Here is an 18991-nt window from a genome sequence, read left to right as displayed (position 1 = left end):
ACCCCGTAGACACCACGAGGCTCGCAGGACATGGCGATGCCCCAAATCACACGACGAATGGTCCAGAGAACTTGAAATCTTGGATGATGTCATCAAATGGGTATATAAAGATGATGTTAAGAGATAAACACAATCCAAGTATCTGAGGTCGCACTTCCTCCACAAACTGGACTAACCCGCATGAAGGTTCCGGAATTAGAGGGGGAAAGTCGCAATTCGGACAGCCGGAGGAGAATTCTGTGAGGACTTGGCTAGCGTTTTGGTTTTCATGTCCCCATGTGCTAGTAGAACACAAAGGGAGAGTAAAGTGACATGAGAACACAAGTTTTGGTGAAAAGCTACCCCATAGATGCCACGAGGCCTGCAGGAGAGGGCGATGCCTCAAATCACACGACAAATGGTCCATAGAACGTGAAATCTTAGATGATGTAATAAAAAGGGTATATAAATATGGTGTTAAAATTAAAACACAATCCAAGTATCTCAGGTTGCACTTCCTTCACAAACTGGACTAACCCGCACGAACGTTCTGGAATTAGAGGGGAAACTCGCAACTCACACGTATGGAGAAGATTTCTAAGATGACTTGTGGTAGTCTTTTGGTTTTACATGTTGACATGTCCTAATACAACACTATGATAGAGTAAAATGGCAGAATTGTCGTCGCTCGGTGCTCCGACACCGGGGGCGTGCAGCCACGTCCCCCTTTCAGGTTCGGTAGGGGCGTCTGGGGTGGAGACCAGATGATCGCCGGCACGGCCGGCGAGGCAAAGTGCTAGGGGTACGCGCTAGTCCAAGAACAGACGTACGCACGATTTTTACCCAGGTTCGGGCCACCCGGAGGTGTAAAACCCTACGTCCTGCCTGTCTGAGCTGTTATTGATTACGGATCAAATGTTCACGGCCTATTGGAGCCACTAAGCATCTATCGAGCGAGCTTCGTCCGAACCAACTAACTGACCAACTGACTAACCCGTCCAAACCCCTCTCCCCCAGACCGTTGGCATGGGTCCTCCTTTTATACACAAGGGGATGCCACATGTGCCTCGGTGCATGGGCTACAAGTGTCCAACGGGGAGGCATGCGACTCTCCCTGGTGAGTTGGTGGCATGCATGGGTGCCACCTCCGCTGCTAGGGGCCTAAGACCCTAGGGTAGGATTGGACAACCACTGTTCCTTCGACCCGACGGGTAACTACCCGTCGGTCGGCTCGTTTACTGAGCCACGCACCTTACTCCTTGCCTTGGTGGGACCGCGCGTTCCGCGCCCACCACGCGCCCGTGTGGCGCTGTCCAGTGGGCCCCACGACCCGAGGCGGGGGCACGCGTTCGGGAGCCTCCAGTCCCCGCAAGTCGGCCCGGGAAGCACCCGGGCCCAGCGCGCCTGGGAACCTCCTCCCGGGAAGCAGCTTCCCGGGAGGCGCCTAATCGGGAATATTCCTAGAAGCCCCGCTAGCCCATTTCGGGCTGGTAGCTTGCCGGGAAGCTCGTTGGCGCTCCCCGGGATGAGACCTTCCCGGGAACCCGGGGGAGGGGGCCACGCGTCGCGCAGCGGTGGTACCCCGGGTGCCACTGGTGCGATAGTAGCCCCCGGGCGTGGGCCGGCATCACCTGTCCCCGGAAGGGTCTCTTCCTAGCCGGTTGCCAGGCTACGCCCTTAACTGACGCGTGGGCCCCCGATCAGTTGCGGGCTCGCGTCCCTTCGCTGCCCCGTGTACGGCACCGCCAAAAGCGGAGTAGTGGGCGCGAGATTTCCGCCCTAATCCCCCCCCTAAATGGGGTAGTTATGGCCACTCCGCGCATTACTCCCAGTGATTAGGAGTTATCCCCGCGCACCCGTAGGGTATGGAACCGGCCGTTGCCAAACGACCGGGCGTCATAAAGCTTCCACTGTTGGCAACGGGGAACAACATTTTGCCCTTTCGCCTCCATCCTCTTCCGCACCTCGCATCTCTGCGCTCTTGCCAGCTTCCACCCTCGCTCCTCATGGCGCCCCCCACCACCAGAAAAGGGAAGGAGGTCCAGTCTTCGAAGAAGCCCGCGACCAGCAAGACCGAGGCGGCACTCAAAGCGGCCGCCGCCAAGGACCAGAAGAGGCGGGAGATGTGCGCGAAAGTAGCCTTCTTCCGCCCCGGCTACAACGGCGAGGCGCTGGGGAAGCTCCGGCACGCCGTCGCCTCCAACTTCAACGAGCACGGGGAGACGCGGATCTTCCCGGCGGGCGTCGAACACCAGGATAACGACTTCCGGGTGTTCGCGCGCTTCCTCCTCTGCGGCATGGTGCCACCCTTCTCTCTGTTCCTCCACGCGCTGATGGAGTCCTATCAGCTACGGGTGGCGCAGCTCCACCCCACCTCACTCTTCCTCCTCGCCACCTTCCAGTTCCTCTGCGAGGCGTTCGTGGGGGTGATGCCGTCGGTGGGGCTCTTCCGGCACTACTTTTACCCGCGCATCGACAATGCGAAGGCGATGTCGTCGGGGGTGGTTTTCCGTGCCCGCGACCAGATGAAGTCGGAGTTCATCGTCCGGTCGGGGAAGAAGATCGAAAAAGAATGGCGGGGCGACTGGTGCTGGGTCCGAGTGGAGGACCCCCAGGAGTTCATCCAGCCGCCGACGGGGCTGCCAGTGCCCCAGATCGGCTGGCAGGATTGGTACCACCGCGACGCCGACCTCCTCCCCATCGTGGAGAAGATCAAGGTGTTGCGGCTAGCGGGGCTCACAGATGTCGACGTGGCGCGCACCTTCGTCCTTCGGCGCATAGCCTCGTTGCAGCTGCGTTCCCGGCCCGCGTGGATGTACACGGGCTCCGGGGACAGGACACGCCTGCAGGCGGACGGCATGGACTTGGAGTCCCTCAAGACGTGGGTGAAGGGGATCTCCGGCGAGGTCTTCCAGTCGATAGAGTTCCCGCCGGGGGTCTCCGCTCTACACGCCGGCGTCAAGGCGCTCAGCGACATCGTCGGCGCCTTCCTGCCCTGCAACGAGTGGGGGCTGATGGACGACACCCCCACCCGCGTCCTTCACGCTCCCCCGCAAGCACCCTGCGGGAAGCAGGTGCTCGAGGAGAGTGAAGGCGGGTCCGAGCCCAGCTGGCCCTCCCTCCAGTCGCTGGACGACGAGGCGGGCCAGGTGGCTGCGTCCCCGGAAGTCGTCACCGTGGAGGACGACGACGAGGAAAGCCGCGACAGCGCGCCCCTGATCCTGAGAAGGTCAAGGGCGTTCGCGGCGGCCGCAGCCACTTCCTCAACAGCGACGTCTGCCCTGGTAGCGGCCCCCACCCTGGCGGCGGCCGCCGCTCCTCGGGCTCCCGCTGGTACCACGACGGCATCCGCGACAACAGGGGCCGCGAGTGCCTCGGCGGCGGCCCCTGTCTTGCCGGCGGCCGCCGGCTCCGCGGCGGGAACCGGCTCCGGGGTGCTCGCCGGCACCCCGGCAACGTCAGCACCTGCGGGGGCCTTCGGCGCCCCGGCGATGGCCTTCGCTCCGGTAGCGGGGGCCTCCGCGAGCTTGGCGCTCGGCGGCGCGGCGGCATCAGCATCAACACCTGGAGCTCTCCGGGTCACGACGACACCGCGGGCACCCACGGCGCCGCCCGCCCGGGGGGTCTTCCGGGGCTTCGCGCTCCGGCGCAACCCTCTGAAGTCCTCCTCGCCGGCGGGCGCCAGCAAGAGGGCGAGGAGTGATTCCCCGACCGGCTCGCCAAGCAAGAGGACGCGCGCGGACACTGGCGGCGCCACCGACCCCGCTGCCTCGGGGGCCCGCGTCGGCACGGGCGCGCCCCTCGGCGACCCAGCCCAAGCGGAGACAGGGCCGGCACCAGGTATGTCCTCGTCGATTCCCTGCAACTGCAATTCCTGCTAGCCAAATTCATAAACATGCCTTCTCTTTCTGCAGCGAGCGGCAGCTCGCCCGCGGCAAGACACTTGGACGCTCCAGCTGGCGCAGGCGAGGTAGCGGAGGCTGCATCGGCAAGCCCGATGGCCGCACAAGGTAACCGCCCTGGTCGCCCCTATTCGCCTTCGATAACACCAACCATCGCCGACCCTCATGCTTCTCCACAGGTGCAGGCACAAGCGCGCCCGCGCTCGGAACGGGCGCGGCTGGGGTCGACCCCGACACGGTCGTCGGGGCCACGGGGGCGAAGGTGGAGTCGGAAACAACTCCCGTGTCCGCCCCCGCCGCGACGGACACAGCGGCAATAGTGGGGACCGCCGCGGCGGCGGCGGCACCCAGCGACGCGCCAGAAGCCGCGGACGTGGCCGGCTCGGGCTCACCCGCCGTCCAGCAGGGGACGACCCCCGCCGGAAGCAGGGAACCCTCTCCAACCCCGGTGTCCCGGAGCCTGGGCGCGGGGGAAGTTGTCGGGGAAGGACGGCAAGACCCCCGGGAGCAAGTTGGCGACCCCGCGCCCAGCTCCACTTCAGCAGCTGGGGCTTCGTCATCCTCGAGGGCTCTCCCCGGCACCGACCTCGGCACCCTCGCCGGGGTCGCTTGGAATCCTCTTACCTGGGATCCGAGCGTCTTCGAGCGGGGGCACCGGTTCCTGGACGCCGTCCGGGACCAGCAGTTCGCCTTCGTCACCTCCTACAACGAGGTGAGGGAGCGCCACACCGCCGCCAAAAATCAACTCGGCGAGGTGCGGGAGGCCGTTGAGAGAGAGCGGCGCGAACTCTCCCGGCGGCGCGAGGAGACGCGCTTCGCCGAAGAGGAGGCGCGGCTGGCCCGACAAGCCCTGGAGGCTGCTCGGGAGCCGGTAGTACCGGAGGCCGAGCTCCGTCGGCAACTGGAGGTCCAGCGCACGGAGCTCCAAGGTAGGCTCGACGCAATGGCGGCAACCCTAGAAGCTTCCCGGAAGGAACATGCCGAGGTGCTCGCGACGGCCCAGGCACGGCTGGACGAGAAGGCGAGCTGATCGCCAACTACCGTGGCGAGATCGAAGGCCTCCGCGTCCTGCTGGAGGTGCAGGTCAAGGCCGCCGAGGGCGCGGCGAGAGCGGCGACTCAGCACGAGGCCGAGCTCAACTCGGTTAAAGGCAAAGCGGCCGGGCTTGAGGACGAGTTTGCCGCCGTCCGGGAAGAGCTCGCCAAGGCCGGCGACGCAACCGCGGCCCAGGCCTTAGAGCTTGCGAAGCTGGAGGGCCGCGTCAGCAAGGCCAAGAAGGCCGCGCAAGACGCCCGACTCCATCACAGCACGCTGATCGGGCAGCGGCAGCTCGAGACGGAGAAGCTGGCGAAGATCGCCGGGTCGCTGCGCGACTTGCTGCCCAAGTTCGAGCTGCAGGCGGCGGAGGTGGACGACACGGACGTCACGACGCTGATCCCCTTCTTCTCCGACTTGTTGGGGAAGCTCGGGGCGCTCGACGTCTGGATCGCCAAGTACGGCGCCAACGAAGTCGCCAACTGCGCCCGGGAGGTTGCCGGGACAATCCTCCCGCGGATTCATCTCCGGGACCCAGAATTCCCCTTCGAGTCCCTGCTGGACGCTTGGTCCGACAGCGAGGACGAGCCCACGCACACCCAGGCAGTGCGCGAGTTCGTCGACGAGGTCGTCGAGCGGATGCAGATGAAGCCGGAGCCTGAACCCCCCGTCGACCCCCCGACCGAAGACGACGACAACTAGCTGCCGCGGCCCCTGGCTATACTCGTTGTTTCCCCTGTACCTCTTTCTTGTTTGCTGTACCTGCAAGTATGGCGCTTAGCGCCGTTTGGGCAATGATCTTTTGGTTAGTCCATGTAACCACTCGACACCTAGTCAATCAAGCTCGTTAGTTTGCTCAATTTTTGTCCTTTATTCCCAAGGCCGCCTCGTGGGGTGGTTCCCATAGCCTGTGCGTGTCTTGCCTTGTGTTGCGGGGGGACTCGCGCACGCCTCACCCTTGACCAGACCAGGGACCCGGGACGGACCCGCGGTGCCGACCTAGGGCCAAGCGGTAGCGGGGAGCCACTCCGCTTGCGGGGTAACCACCCCGAGCCGTGTCCTCCCGGGGCGGACCCAGGAGCCACACGGGGAGCGCACTCCCCCAACAAGCGTCCCTTGTAACACTCCGGCTACGCGCGGGATCCGGGGCCGCACCCAGCGGGGCAGTGCTCAGTTTCGTTCAGCTCTTAGCGAATTCAACGTTCATGTTCAGATACTTAGCTTTCCGTTTGGTCCAACGTTCTGCGATGCTCTGCGGTAGAGTGCAGACGGGGCACCGCCTTGGTAGGGACCCTCCCGGGGTACCTGTTCAAGGGAAACGATTTCTGAGGGATGCAGCAGGAGCGCGGGGGCAGGATCGCCGCCCGCGGCAACCGCCGCCGACGATGCTACCACCATGCCCATGCGGCAACCCTCGCCTTCAGGGACAGACCCTGGCCTTCAGGGGGGAACCCTGGTTTAGGAGGACTCCGCCCCGGGAGCAGCCGCAAGACGGCTATAACGTCCTCGCCGCCAGCTGCGCTCCACCCCGAACGGCGGGCACGGGTGGCGAGGAAGTTATAGCCTCCTAGCGACAGCCCCCGCAACTGGGGAAACCTGGTTTTTCTGGGGAACTCGCCCCAAGGGATGCGACGACCCTTGTTACCCGGGAGCTAAACTGCTCGAGGGCCGCGGCAGGGACGCGGTGATGGGCCGGAACGAGCGACGAGCGCCGGCACCGGCGCCATCACAGCGTCCTCGCAACGACCCGCGCCCGAAAAAGACTCTCTCAAAGGGAATGCGGCCGGGTCTCTGTGGCAGTGCACCCGCCAGCACAAGGCACGGATGGCACGCACTACCATAGAGTCTCCGCGGTCGACCCTACTCCGGAGGGGGGCAACAAGGGCACTGTGGCAATGCACCCCGTCGGCGCCGGACGCGCACGGGACGCACCGCCACAGTGCCTCTGCGGCGACCCTCGCCCCGGAACCGCCCCTTTGAGGAAGCGCAGCAGGGGCACAACGGTAGTGCACCTGTCGGCGCGGGACGCCGATGGCACGCACTACCCCCGTGCCTCTGCGGCGCCCCTCGGGGTGGGCTCGATGGGGTGGTGCGGCAGGGGCGCGAAGGCGGCGCATCCGCCGACGCTAGGCGCCGGCGGGAAGCCCCACCTCCGCGCCTCCGTCGCACCACCTGCTTTCACGGCCCCAAACCCGGCTTCGCTCTGAGCAATTCCGTGGCTGGGGCACGCCTTTTATAGGCACGGGGGTCCCCGAACGCGGCGCCGTTTCCGCCGCCATGCTTACCGGGTAACCACGGCACACGTGGCGGCCAGCCGACAACCCAGAAGCCTCGGAGTGCGGTGAACCCCTTGTGTTGCGGTCCTCCCGCACCACAAGGCACCGATGTATGGTGCGTCCCGTGGGCAGCTCGCGGGCAACACAGTGTACAAGATTCCTCCCTTTCCTGCAGGTTAGACTCTTACTAGATCCGAGGTGCTGAAAAAATTTCGAAACTTATGAAAACAAGTAACACAGGTAAATCAGATAAATCTCATCTCTCCTGCTTCCCAGCCCCCGGCACAAAGGGGTCGATGCCAAACTTGGATGTGAGCGTTTCCTTCCCGGGCGCAGCGACTGCGCGGTGCAGGCGGCAGGAGGCCGAGCAACCGCACGCCAAGTGGTGCACGTTGCGGGAAGCCCGCCAACGGCACGACCAGTGATGCACGTTGCGGGAAGCCCGCCAACGGCATGACCAGTGATGCACGTTGCGGGAAGCCCGGCAACGGCATGTCCAGTGCCGGAACGATCCGGCAACGGGTTTTCGTTTCGGGGCCACGGCAGCCCCTTGCTCACAACCAAGTAGGGAAAGACACCTTTGTGCATTTAAAGTAGGAGGCAGGAGGGGGAAAACAAGCGAATGAACAAGGCAAGAACAAAGCTCAGGGGTGAAACACCTATCTTTATTCACAGCAAACTAGCCGTTTACACACGGGGGCTGCCCGGTTACACTAGTTCGAGAGGTATGCATCGGAGGCATCACCTAAGGGTCGGGCTCCGCCGCTTCACGGGTAGAACTTGCGCAAGTGTTCAATATTCCAGCTATTGGACACCGGCAAGCCGTCTTCGGTTTCCAGGCGGACAGCCCCCGGCCTGGTCACCTGCACTACCCGGAAGGGGCCCTCCCATTTCGGAGTCAACTTGTTCCCGGCCTTCGTTCCTTGTATCCGACGCAGGACAAGGTCTCCGTTCTCGAGCCCCCGGGGACGGACTCGTCTGTCGTGATAACGACGGAGTCCCTGCTGGTAGCGCGCGGCTCGCACGGCAGCCCGGCACTGAAGCTCTTCGATGAAGTTTAGATCGTCGACCCTTTGCTCGTGTTGGCTGGCGTCGCCGTACGCGTGTACTCGGGGAGATCCGTACTTGAGCTCGAGGGGCAGCACCGCTTCTGCCCCGTAGACAAGGGCGAAAGGAGTTTCGCCCGTTGCCCGACTAGGTGTGGTCCGGATGGACCACAGCACGGGCTGGAGTTCTTCGATCCAGTGCCTCCCGTGGCCTTTGAGCTTGCCAAAGGTTCTCGTCTTGAGCCCCCGCAGAACCTCTGCGTTGGCTCGCTCCGCCTGTCCGTTGCTCCTCGGGTGAGCGACGGACGCGAAGCGCACCTTAGTGCCCATGTCTTCGTAGTAGGCATGAAACGCTGCGCTCGTGAATTGCGTGCCGTTATCGGTGATGATGCTGTTGGGAACCCCGAACCGGCACACAATGCCCTTAAGGAACTTGATGGCCGCCTGGGCGGTCACCTTGCGCACTGGTTCCACCTCCACCCATTTGGAGAACTTGTCGATAGCCACAAACAAGTATTCGTAACCGCCAACCGCCCTTGGTAGCTTGCCGACGATGTCTAGTCCCCAGACCGCGAACGGCCATGAGGACGGGATGGCATGCAGGGCCTGCGCTGGTTGGTTGCTCTTCTTCGAGTGGAACTGGCACGCTTCGCACGTCCTCACCAGCCGCTCTGCGTCGGCCAGGGCCGTGGGCCAGTAAAAACCATGCCGGAAAGCCTTGCCGGCTAAAGCCCGGGAGGCCACATGGTGTGAACATGTGCCTCGATGTATGTCCTCCAACAGTGCACACCCTTCCTCCTGCGGCACGCAGAGGAGTTTTACACCATTCGCACGCCTGCGGTAGACGCTGCCGTCTATCACGGTGTACATCTTGGCTCGCCGCGCTACGCGCTCCGCGGCGACGTCATCCTCCGGGAGAGCCTCCCATTTCAAATAGCGGGCAATCTCTTCCGCCCAGGGAGGAATTTCTTTGCCCGTGCATGCCGCCATATCAGCGGCATGGACCCCTGCTGCTGCAGGGGTTCCCTCAGTTGCCGGAGGGGCGTCCCCGGCAGCTGTCTGGGGGGTGACTGAAGGAGCCAGTTGCTTCTGACAGAACACCCCCGCCGGAGGCTTCCGGCGCTCTGCTGCCATCTTGGCCAGCTCATCAGCAGCGAAGTTGTCCTTCCGCTTGACGTGTTCGAAGCGCAAACCCTTGAACTTCCGTTCCAGCTTGCGGACCTCTTCCACGTACGGCGCCATTTGAGGGCAATCGTAGTCCTTGTTCACCTGGTTGATCACAAACTGGGAATCACCGCGAACAACCAGGCGCTTAATGTCGAGGGCGACCGCTGCCCGCAGCCCGGCAAGCAGGCCTTCGTACTTCGCCGTGTTGTTGGTGGAGTTAGCGAAGTCGAGTTGGACGGCGAACCGCAGCTGGTCCCCTGTGGGTGACTCGATGACGACCCCGGCTCCCGCTCCCTGGAGACTGAACGCACCGTCGAAGTAGAGGACCCAGGGGCCCTCGTCCAGCTTGCCGGGAAGGCCGGTCCCCGACTCACTTTCTTCTACACCCGTGGACGTCCACTCCGCGACGAAGTCCGCCAGGGCCGTGCTCTTGATGCTTTTGGAGTTGGCAAAGTGGAGGTCGAACTCCGACAGCTCCATCCTCCATTCGGCCACTCTCCCGGTGGCTTCACGGTTGGTGAGGGTCTTCCCGAGGCAGAACCCGGACACCACCGTGACGCGGTGCGCCTGGAAGTAGTGGCGCAACTTGCGGGACGCAAGGAGATTCCCCAGAAGGAGCTTCTGTACTTGCGGGTATCTTGTCCGCGCGTCGCGCAACACCGTACTGACGAAGTACACCAGTCGCTGCACCAACCGCTTCCGCGGCGCCGAGGTTGCCGGCTCTGGGGTGGTCCCTGGGCTTGAGGTGGTTGCCGGAGGCTGCTCAGCCACCTGCCCCGCAGCCTCAATCCCCGGGACGTCTTCCTCCCTCTCGGCAACCAGCACCGAGCTGACCACCTGGTCAGTCGCCGCTAGGTAGAGTAGTAGCGGCTCGCCCAACTTGGGGGCGACGAGGATGGGCGGTGACCTCAGGTATCGCTTGAGTTCCTGGAGCGCCGCCTTGGCCTCGACAGTCCAGTCGACTGGACCCTTCTTCTTCATTACCCGGAAGAAAGGCAGGGCACGCTTGCCCAGCCTGGAGATGAAGCGTCCACGCGCGGCAACGCAGCCGTTGAGGCGCTGGACATCTTTCACCTTGCGGGGGGCCTCCATCTTCTCGATGGCTTCTATTTTGGTCGGGTTGGCCTGTATCCCCCGGTGTGAAACCAAGAAACCCAGAAGCTGCCCGGAGTTGACACCGAAGGTGCACTTATCCGGGTTCAGTCTGAGCTTGATCTTGCGGAGGTTGTCAAATGTCTCCCGTAGGTCATCGATCAGGGAGTCCCTACGCTTCGATTTGATGACGATGTCATCCATGTAGGCCTCCGCGTTGCGGCCTAGCTGGGGCCCCAAACATTCTCGCAGGGCGCGCTGGAATGTGGAGCCCGCGTTCTTCAACCCGAAAGGCATGCATGTATAGCAGTAGCAGCCAACCGGGGTGATAAACGCTGTCTTTTCCTCATCCTCGACTACCATCTTGATTTGATGGTAGCCGGAGAAAGCATCCAAAAAACTCAACAGGTCACAACTAGCGGTAGAATCAACTATCTGGTTGATACGGGGTACAGGGAAGGGATCCTTGGGGCATGCACGATTAAGATCGGTAAAATCCACGCACATGCGAAGCTTATTCCCCGCTTTGGGCACCACTACAGGGTTAGCCAGCCAAGTGGGGTACAAAACTTCCCTGATCGCCCCGGCAGCCCTGAGCTTGCCCACCTCTTGCTTGATGAAATCTTTCTACTCTTGTGCGTGCCGCCGGATCTTCTGCTTGACGGGGTGCGCGTCCGGGCGCACCGCGAGCCGATGCTCAATCACCTCCCTGGGGACTCCGGGAAGGTCCGACGGTTCCCAGCCGAACACGTCGGCATTTTCCCGAAGGAAGGTGACGAGGGCGCTTTCCTATTCAGCGGTCAGGTTCGCACCGACGGTAACGGTGCGCTCCTTGTCGCCGGCTTGGAGGGGCAGCTTCTTCACTTTAGCGGCCTCCTCCCGGAGCCCCCGCCCCTTGCCGGGACACGCGCTCGAGCCCGCACCTCCTCCGGCTAGCCCTTGCGGGGTGGCGCGGGCCTTCTTCGTTGCCGGGGCGTCACCCGGCAGGTCGTCGTCCTCGACAACACCTTCGTCGCCGGCACCTCGCCAACGCACCAAGCAGCGTCTTTGAGATCCCACCCGATGGAGAGGACTCCGTAAACGGACGGGATCTTCATCACGCCGTAGGCGCAATGCGTAGCCGCCATAAACTTGATCGGCGCCGGACGGCCAAGGATCCCGTTGTAGGGCAACGGGGTATGCGCCACGTCGAACACTATGTGCTCGGTCCTGAATGCTTCCTGGGACCCGAAGGTGACCGGCAGCGTGATGCGTCCCAGCGGGCGCACGATCCCGGGGTTCACCCCCCGGAACGGTTCGGTGGGCTTCAGCTGCTCCATCGGCAGCTGGAGCTTTTCCACCAGCCTGGTGGACAGGAGGTTAAGCCCCGCTCCGTTGTCCACCAGGACCTTGGTCACCGTCATATTGCTAATGATCGGCGAGACGACAAAGGGTATTACTCCGGAACCCAATTGTCGCACCGGGTGGTCGTCGGCGCTGGAGGTGATCGGCACGTGCGACCACCTCAACGGCTGTTGCGGCTCCGCACCCGGCAATAGCGCGCACACGTCGCGGGTGAGACGCTTCACCGCGGCGTGGGATGGGAGAGCGTAAGATCCCCCATGGATACAGGCGACGCTACGAGGCTCCTGGAAGCCCGGCTCGTCGCCGCCGGAACGGTCGGACTCGCGTTGCTCCTCAGCGCCGCACCCTGTCACGCCCGCGAGGAGGGCGTTCCCGCACAGCGAGGGGCTGGCTGCGCCCTACTTGGGGTTCGACCTTGCCGGCACCCCCGCCGGCCGGCCTCGGACCCGCTCCGGGGTCGTTCGGGCAATCTCGGGAGAGATGCCCGATGTCGCCACAATTGAAGCAGGCGCCGGCGGCGCGGCGCTCCTCGTGGTGCTGCTCCCGCCGCTACTTGATCCCTTGCAGGACGCGGCAACTCTGCGCGTCGTGGGTGGAGTTGTTGTGGATAGGACAGCGGGACGCGTCGCCGTGCTTCCCGCCAGATTCTCCCCTCGGCGAGGCCTTCTTCGTGGGCCTCGCGGCAGGAGCCCCCAAGTCCGTAGCGAGGACTTGCTTCCCACTGCGCTTACGGGAACCCTTCTTCTGCGAGCCCGAGCCCGGGCTCGCGGCAGCCTGGGCTGCCAGCACGGGCGCTAGGCGCCCCTCCTCGGCCATGGCGCACTTGTGCGCCAAGGCGTACAAGTCCTGCATCGTCCGGATCTGATGCGTGCTCAGCTTCTCACGCATCTTGGGATCGCGGACGTTGATGGCGAAGGTGTTTATGATGGCGGCTACCTCTGCCTCCGGGATAGAATAGGAGAGATTGGAGAAGCGGTTGAGGAAGGCCCGCACCGTCTCGCCCGGTTTTTGCACGATGGTGTGCAGCTCCGCCATGGTTCCCGAGCGCTTATAGCCGCCCTGGAACGCGCTCACGAACTGCTCGCGCAGGTCTGCCCAGGTGGCAACGGATCCGGCGGGTAGGTTGAGCAACCAGGTTCGCGCTGATCCCTTCAAGACCATCGGGAACCAGTTCGCCCTGACCTTGTCGTCGGCGGCGATGGCATGCATGCCCAGCGTATAGGTCAGGAGAAAATCTTTGGGGTTAGCGGTCCCGTCGTACGTACCGAGCGCAGGCGCTCGGAACTTACGGGGCCACACCACCCGCCGCAACTCGCGCGCGAACGCAGTGCAGCCGTCTTCTGGGCCCAGGGGAGCATCTTCTTGCTTCAGTGGGTGCCGGCGCTCCACCTCGCGCCTGCGCCGGCGCTCCAAGCGCCGGCGCAGATCCTCCTATTGTCGGGCATTCAAGATGCCACGCGCATCGCCCCCTGGGACGGTGGGCGATGAATTCGAGGACCCCTCCGGGCTCCCGTCTACCAGGCCCCGCTGAGGAGGGGGAGGGTTCTCCCCCTGTCGCGAGGCGGGCGGCGCGCCTTCGCGCTTTGAGTTCGGCCCGTGGCCGGAGCCTACCGGGGCGCCCTCACCTTGCGGCTGTTGGGCGGCCAGGGCGAGAAGCGCTTCCAACTCCTCGCCCCACGTCTCGTGCGCCGGCGTGCCCTGCTGCGGCTCGTACCGCACCATGACGCGCGCGGCGACGATGGCTTCAGCCGGGGTTCGCACGGGGGGCAACCGGTTTCCTGAACGGCTGCTACCCGCCCTGGCCCCGGACGCCTCCGGGCGTGCAGGGTGCGAACCTCCAGGGGTCGCCCGGGACGCGGTGTGCTCGTGGTGCCGCTGCCGCAGGGCATCCTCGGGTTGCATCTCCACCCGTTGGCTCGCCCGGGCGACGCCATGCGTGCTCGCCCGACTGCCCCCAGCGCTGGGGGCAGCCGGTCCCCTCGGCCGATTGTCGGTCGACGGTCGGGGAGGCGGTGGAGGCAGCTGCGTTTGCTGCACCCTCAAGGGCTCGAGATTCTCTTGAGCTCCCGATTCGGGTCGCACGTCGTGCGACCGCGTGTGCGCCGCTGAGGCCTCACGCGGGTCTATGCGTGAATCACCAGCCCGCTTGGGGGGCATGGTGACAAGGCTCGTCGACGAAGAAGAGTGAAGCCGATGCCGATGGGAACTTCCGCTGCCGGCGATCTCCGGCGCCGTCCACTCCCGCGCCCCCTACTTGGCGCGCCAGATGTCGTCGCTCGGTGCTCCGACACCGGGGGCGTGCAGCCACGTCCCCCTTTCAGGTTCGGTAGGGGCGTCTGGGGTGGAGACCAGATGATCGCCGGCACGGCCGGCAAGGCCCTACTGGGCTGGCGAGGCAAAGTGCTAGGGGTACGCGCTAGTCCAAGAACAGACGTACGCACGATTTTTACCCAGGTTCGGGCCACCCGGAGGTGTAAAACCCTACGTCCTGCCTGTCTGAGCTGTTATTGATTACGGATCAAATGTTCACGGCCTATTGGAGCCACTAAGCATCTATCGAGCGAGCTTCGTCCGAACCAACTAACTGACCAACTGACTAACCCGTCAAAACCCCTCTCCCCCAGACCGTTGGCATGGGTCCTCTTTTTATACACAAGGGGATGCCACATGTGCCTCGGTGCATGGGCTACAAGTGTCCAACGGGGAGGCATGCGACTCTCCCTGGTGAGTTGGTGGCATGCATGGGTGCCACCTCCGCTGCTAGGGGCCTAAGACCCTAGGGTAGGATTGGACAACCACTGTTCCTTCGACCCGACGGGTAACTACTCGTCGGTCGGCTCGTTTACTGAGCCGCGCACCTTACTCCTTGCCTTGGTGGGACCGCGCGTTCCGCGCCCGCCACGCGCCCGTGTGGCGCTGTCCAGTGGGCCCCACGACCCGAGGCGGGGGCACGCGTTCGGGAGCCTCCAGTCCCCGCAAGTCGGCCCGGGAAGCACCCGGGCCCAGCGCGCCCGGGAACCTCCTCCCGGGAAGCAGCTTCCCGGGAGGCGCCTAATCGGGAATATTCCTGGAAGCCCCGCTAGCCCATTTCGGGCTGGTAGCTTGCCGGGAAGCTCGTTGGCGCTCCCCGGGATGAGACCTTCCCGGGAACCCGGGGGAGGGGGCCACGCGTCGCGCAGCGGTGGTACCCCGGGTGCCACTGGTGCGACAAGAATTCTTTGAGGACTTGGGTAGATTTTTGTTTTTCATGTTCAAATGTCCTAATAGAACAAAAAAGAAGTCTAAAGTGACATGAGAACACAAGTTTTGGTGAAAAACTACCCGCAGACGCCACCAGGTCCGCAGGAGAGGGCGATGCCTTAAATCACACGACGAATGGTCCAGAGAACTTAAAATCTTGGATGATGTCATAAAATGGGTATATAAATATGGTGTTAAGAGGAAAAAACAATCCAAGTATCTGAGGTTCACTTCCTTCACAAACTGAACTAACCCACACGAACGTTCTTGAATTAGAGGGGGGAAACTCGCAACTCACACGTATGGAGAAGATTTCTGAGACGATTTGTGGTAGCCTTTTGGTTTTACATGTTGACATGTCATAATATAACACTATGATAGAGTAAATTGACATGAAAACCCAAGTTTTGGTGAAAAGCTAGTAACAAAACACTAAGGAACATTAAAACCCAAGCCCTAGTGAGGAAAACACGCAATTCGGACCGAGGGAGAAGAATTCTGTGAGGGCTTGGGGTAGATTTTTTGTTTTACATGTACCCATGTGGTAATAGAACACTAAGTAAGAGCAAAACATCCGGAAAACCAATGTTTGGTGAAAAGCTACCCCGTAGACACCACGAGGCTCGCAGGACATGGCGATGCCTCAAATCACACGACGAATGGTCCAGAGAACTTGAAATCTTGGATGATGTCATCAAATGGGTATATAAAGATGGTGTTAATAGGAAAACACAATCCAAGTATCTGAGGTTGCACTTCCTTCACAAACTGGACTAACCCGCACGAACGTTCCGAAATTAGAGGGGGAAAGTCACAATTCGTACTGCCGGAGCAGAATTCTTTGAAACTTGGGGAGCTTTTTGGTTTTTCATGTTCCCATGTGCTAGTAGAACACAAAGGTAGAGTAAAGTGACTTGAGAACACAAGTTTTGGTGAAAAGCTACCCCGCAGAAGCCACGAGGCCCGCAGGAGAGGGCGATGTCTCAAATCACACGATGAATGGTCCAGAGAACTTGAATTCCTGGATGATGTCATCAAATGGGTATATAAAGATGGTGTTAAGAGGAAAACACAATACAAGTATCCAAGGTTGCACTTCCTTCACAAACTATACTAACCAGCACGGAAGATCCGGACTTAGGGGGGGAATTCGCAATTCGGACGGACGGAGCAGAATCCTTTGAGCACTTGGGTAGCTTTTTGGTTTTTCATGTCCCCATGTGCTAGCAGAACACAAAGGTAGAGTAAAGTGACATGAAAACCCAGTTTTGGTGAAAAGATACCCCGCAAACGTCGTGGGGCCCACTGGACATGGTACTATAAGACATTATTTATGTAATTAGGGTATTATAACACACTAGCAAAAGAACCCGTGCGATTCTACGGAACAACTGAAAACTGTATCAAAACGTCAAATTAAATATTGATGTGTTTCATGAGCACATATGTATATATAACGATTATGATATGTTTATTTTCGTGGGCTATATTTTGGTCTCCTTCTCTTTTGCACATGTCTTATTTCTATATTTATCTTTGCCCTGCTCTCCTATTACTCCTACTTCGTACTTTATTTCTCAAATCACTTCTTCCAATTTCTCGCTCTCCCTCTGACTATCCTCTCCATCCACCCTAAGTGCAAACTCCTTCTCTCCCCGTCCCGATTCATCCCGCCACCGAACATTGCGATCAGCGGCCACCCACTTGTGCGCACCGTCTCCGCCTGTAGATTCCCGCCGCCCGTCCACTCCCGCGCGCCGCCAGAAAATCTCGCTTAAAAAAATAAAACCCCCCAAAACCCTATCTCTCTCTCTCTCTCTCTCTCTCTCTCTCTCTCTCTCTCGCGCGCGCGCGCGCGCGCCCGACCGCCGCATGTGCAAAAAATATGAGTTGATATTATGGATGTGCTTAGGGTTTAGTGTGCTTGTTTGTGTTAATTGCATGCTATATTTGTGAATTGATATTATGGATGTGGGTATGATGCATGGATTTGATAAACATTATTAAATGATGGATGTACAAAGTTGTTTCTTTTGCATGTATGATTATTAGTTGCATGATGGCTGGATGTGTGTATTCATTATTCTTATATAACTATATGGTTATAAATTTCTAATGTTCATGTAGGAGTGACACCAACCTCGCTGCCGTCCGTCTACTTCGACTACATCGTCTACGGTGTAGCTAGGTGAACATCTCCCTCTATCTCGCCTTCCCCTTTTGCTCTGTCCCGGCCATCGAGCCGATGACACTTGTAGTTTAAATGTCAAAATCGCGTCACCCTATGCGTCTCCCGTCCGAAAGGGTTACGTATATAAATATGCAAGTCTTTGCATATCTATAAGCGTAACTCTTTCTGATTGTCCACATTTTTTGGACAGTCCGAGGGTGTGTAGATTGGGTTCGTTTCCGTGATCTAGTCCAGTCCGAGACGGGATTTCGGCAGCATCTCCCCGTTGTTCTCTGGATGCACATTCTCTTGGCTTGTTGCCGAGACGTGTATTTGGAGAACAGCGGGGAGGTGCTGCCGAAATTTAATCTCCGACCGGACTAGAGCACGGAAACGGCCCAATCTACACACAGCCGGGTGGGATTAGGACCTATCCTTACCTATTAGTGGAATAGCTCAGCACATGGCCTTTTCAGTGAACAAATAAAATATGTGACGTAATTAATTTGACGAAACTAATTACTTGTGTTGCTAGTCGCGTTATTAAACCGTGTATCCCTTTGGTGTCATGTGGTATCCCAAAATAGCAGAGAATGGTTGATCGTCGGTGGATGTATAGTGGCCGCCGTAGTCGAACAGACCGGGATGATGATTGGATGAAAAACACGATAGATTTCTTGGAGGTTGCATTTGCTACAGGAGAAGAGCGTGCTTGGTGCCCTTGCAGTCGTTGCAATAACAAGACACGACACACAAAGGATGACATGGGCAATCACTTGCTGCTATACGGGTACACGCCAAACTATACCCGATGGGGCTACCATGGTGAGCAAGAGGATAGAGGAAGAGAGGAGGTCGTGCGAAGGCACACGGACGACTATGATACGGGGTTCCAGGACATGCTAGATGACTTGGAGCAAGCACGCGTTCCCAGGAAAAACCGGAGGCAACCTAAAGCCTATCTTGATATGCTGGCGGAGGCAAGCACAGATCTTCATGCTCACACAAAGGTCAATAAGCTGGATGCCGTTGCACGAATAATGGCTGTGAAGACCCAGTTCAACTTGAGCAGAGAATGGTTTGATGTGATGATGGCAGTTATCGGTAGTCTCCTCCCGGAAGGCCACCTTTTGCCTAAAATCATGTACGAGGCGAACAAAATGCTTAGTGTACTTAAGTTGCCGGCTCAGTGCCTACATTTATGTAAAAATGGATGCACGGTGTTTGACAGAGAATACGCGGATGCCAAGCATTGTCCCAAGTGCAATTTCTCTAGGTATGTCGAGGTAGACCACGGGAAGGGTCTGGTGCAGTCGCAAATACCCCATAAAGTTCTTAGGATGCTTCCATTCTCAGAAAAAATTGGCCGGATGTGCTATCTGACGTGCCTGGCAAAGCTGTGACGCATCACAAAATGGGGAAGAAATACAAATACGACAAGGAGCATAGACCGGTGTTGACACATCCGTCGGATGGCGAAGCATGGAAGGATTTTGATCGGAAGTATCCAGAGGAAGCCGCGGAGCCTCGGAATGTTCGAGTTGCCATCGCAACTGATGGGTTCAATCCATTGGCATGACGAGTGCCCCATACAGCTGCTGGCCAGTATTTGTTATTCTGCTCAATCTCCCTCCCGGAATGATAATGCAACGGAAGTACATGTTCTTGGCTCTGATAATTCCAGGACCAGAATATCCAGGGAAGAACATTAATGTGTATATGCGGCCCCTGATGGAGGAA

The sequence above is a fragment of the Brachypodium distachyon genome, chromosome 3, assembly GCF_000005505.3.
Source record: "Brachypodium distachyon strain Bd21 chromosome 3, Brachypodium_distachyon_v3.0, whole genome shotgun sequence".
Classification (NCBI taxonomy): domain Eukaryota; kingdom Viridiplantae; phylum Streptophyta; class Magnoliopsida; order Poales; family Poaceae; genus Brachypodium; species Brachypodium distachyon.
This window is presented reverse-complemented; position numbering follows the sequence as displayed.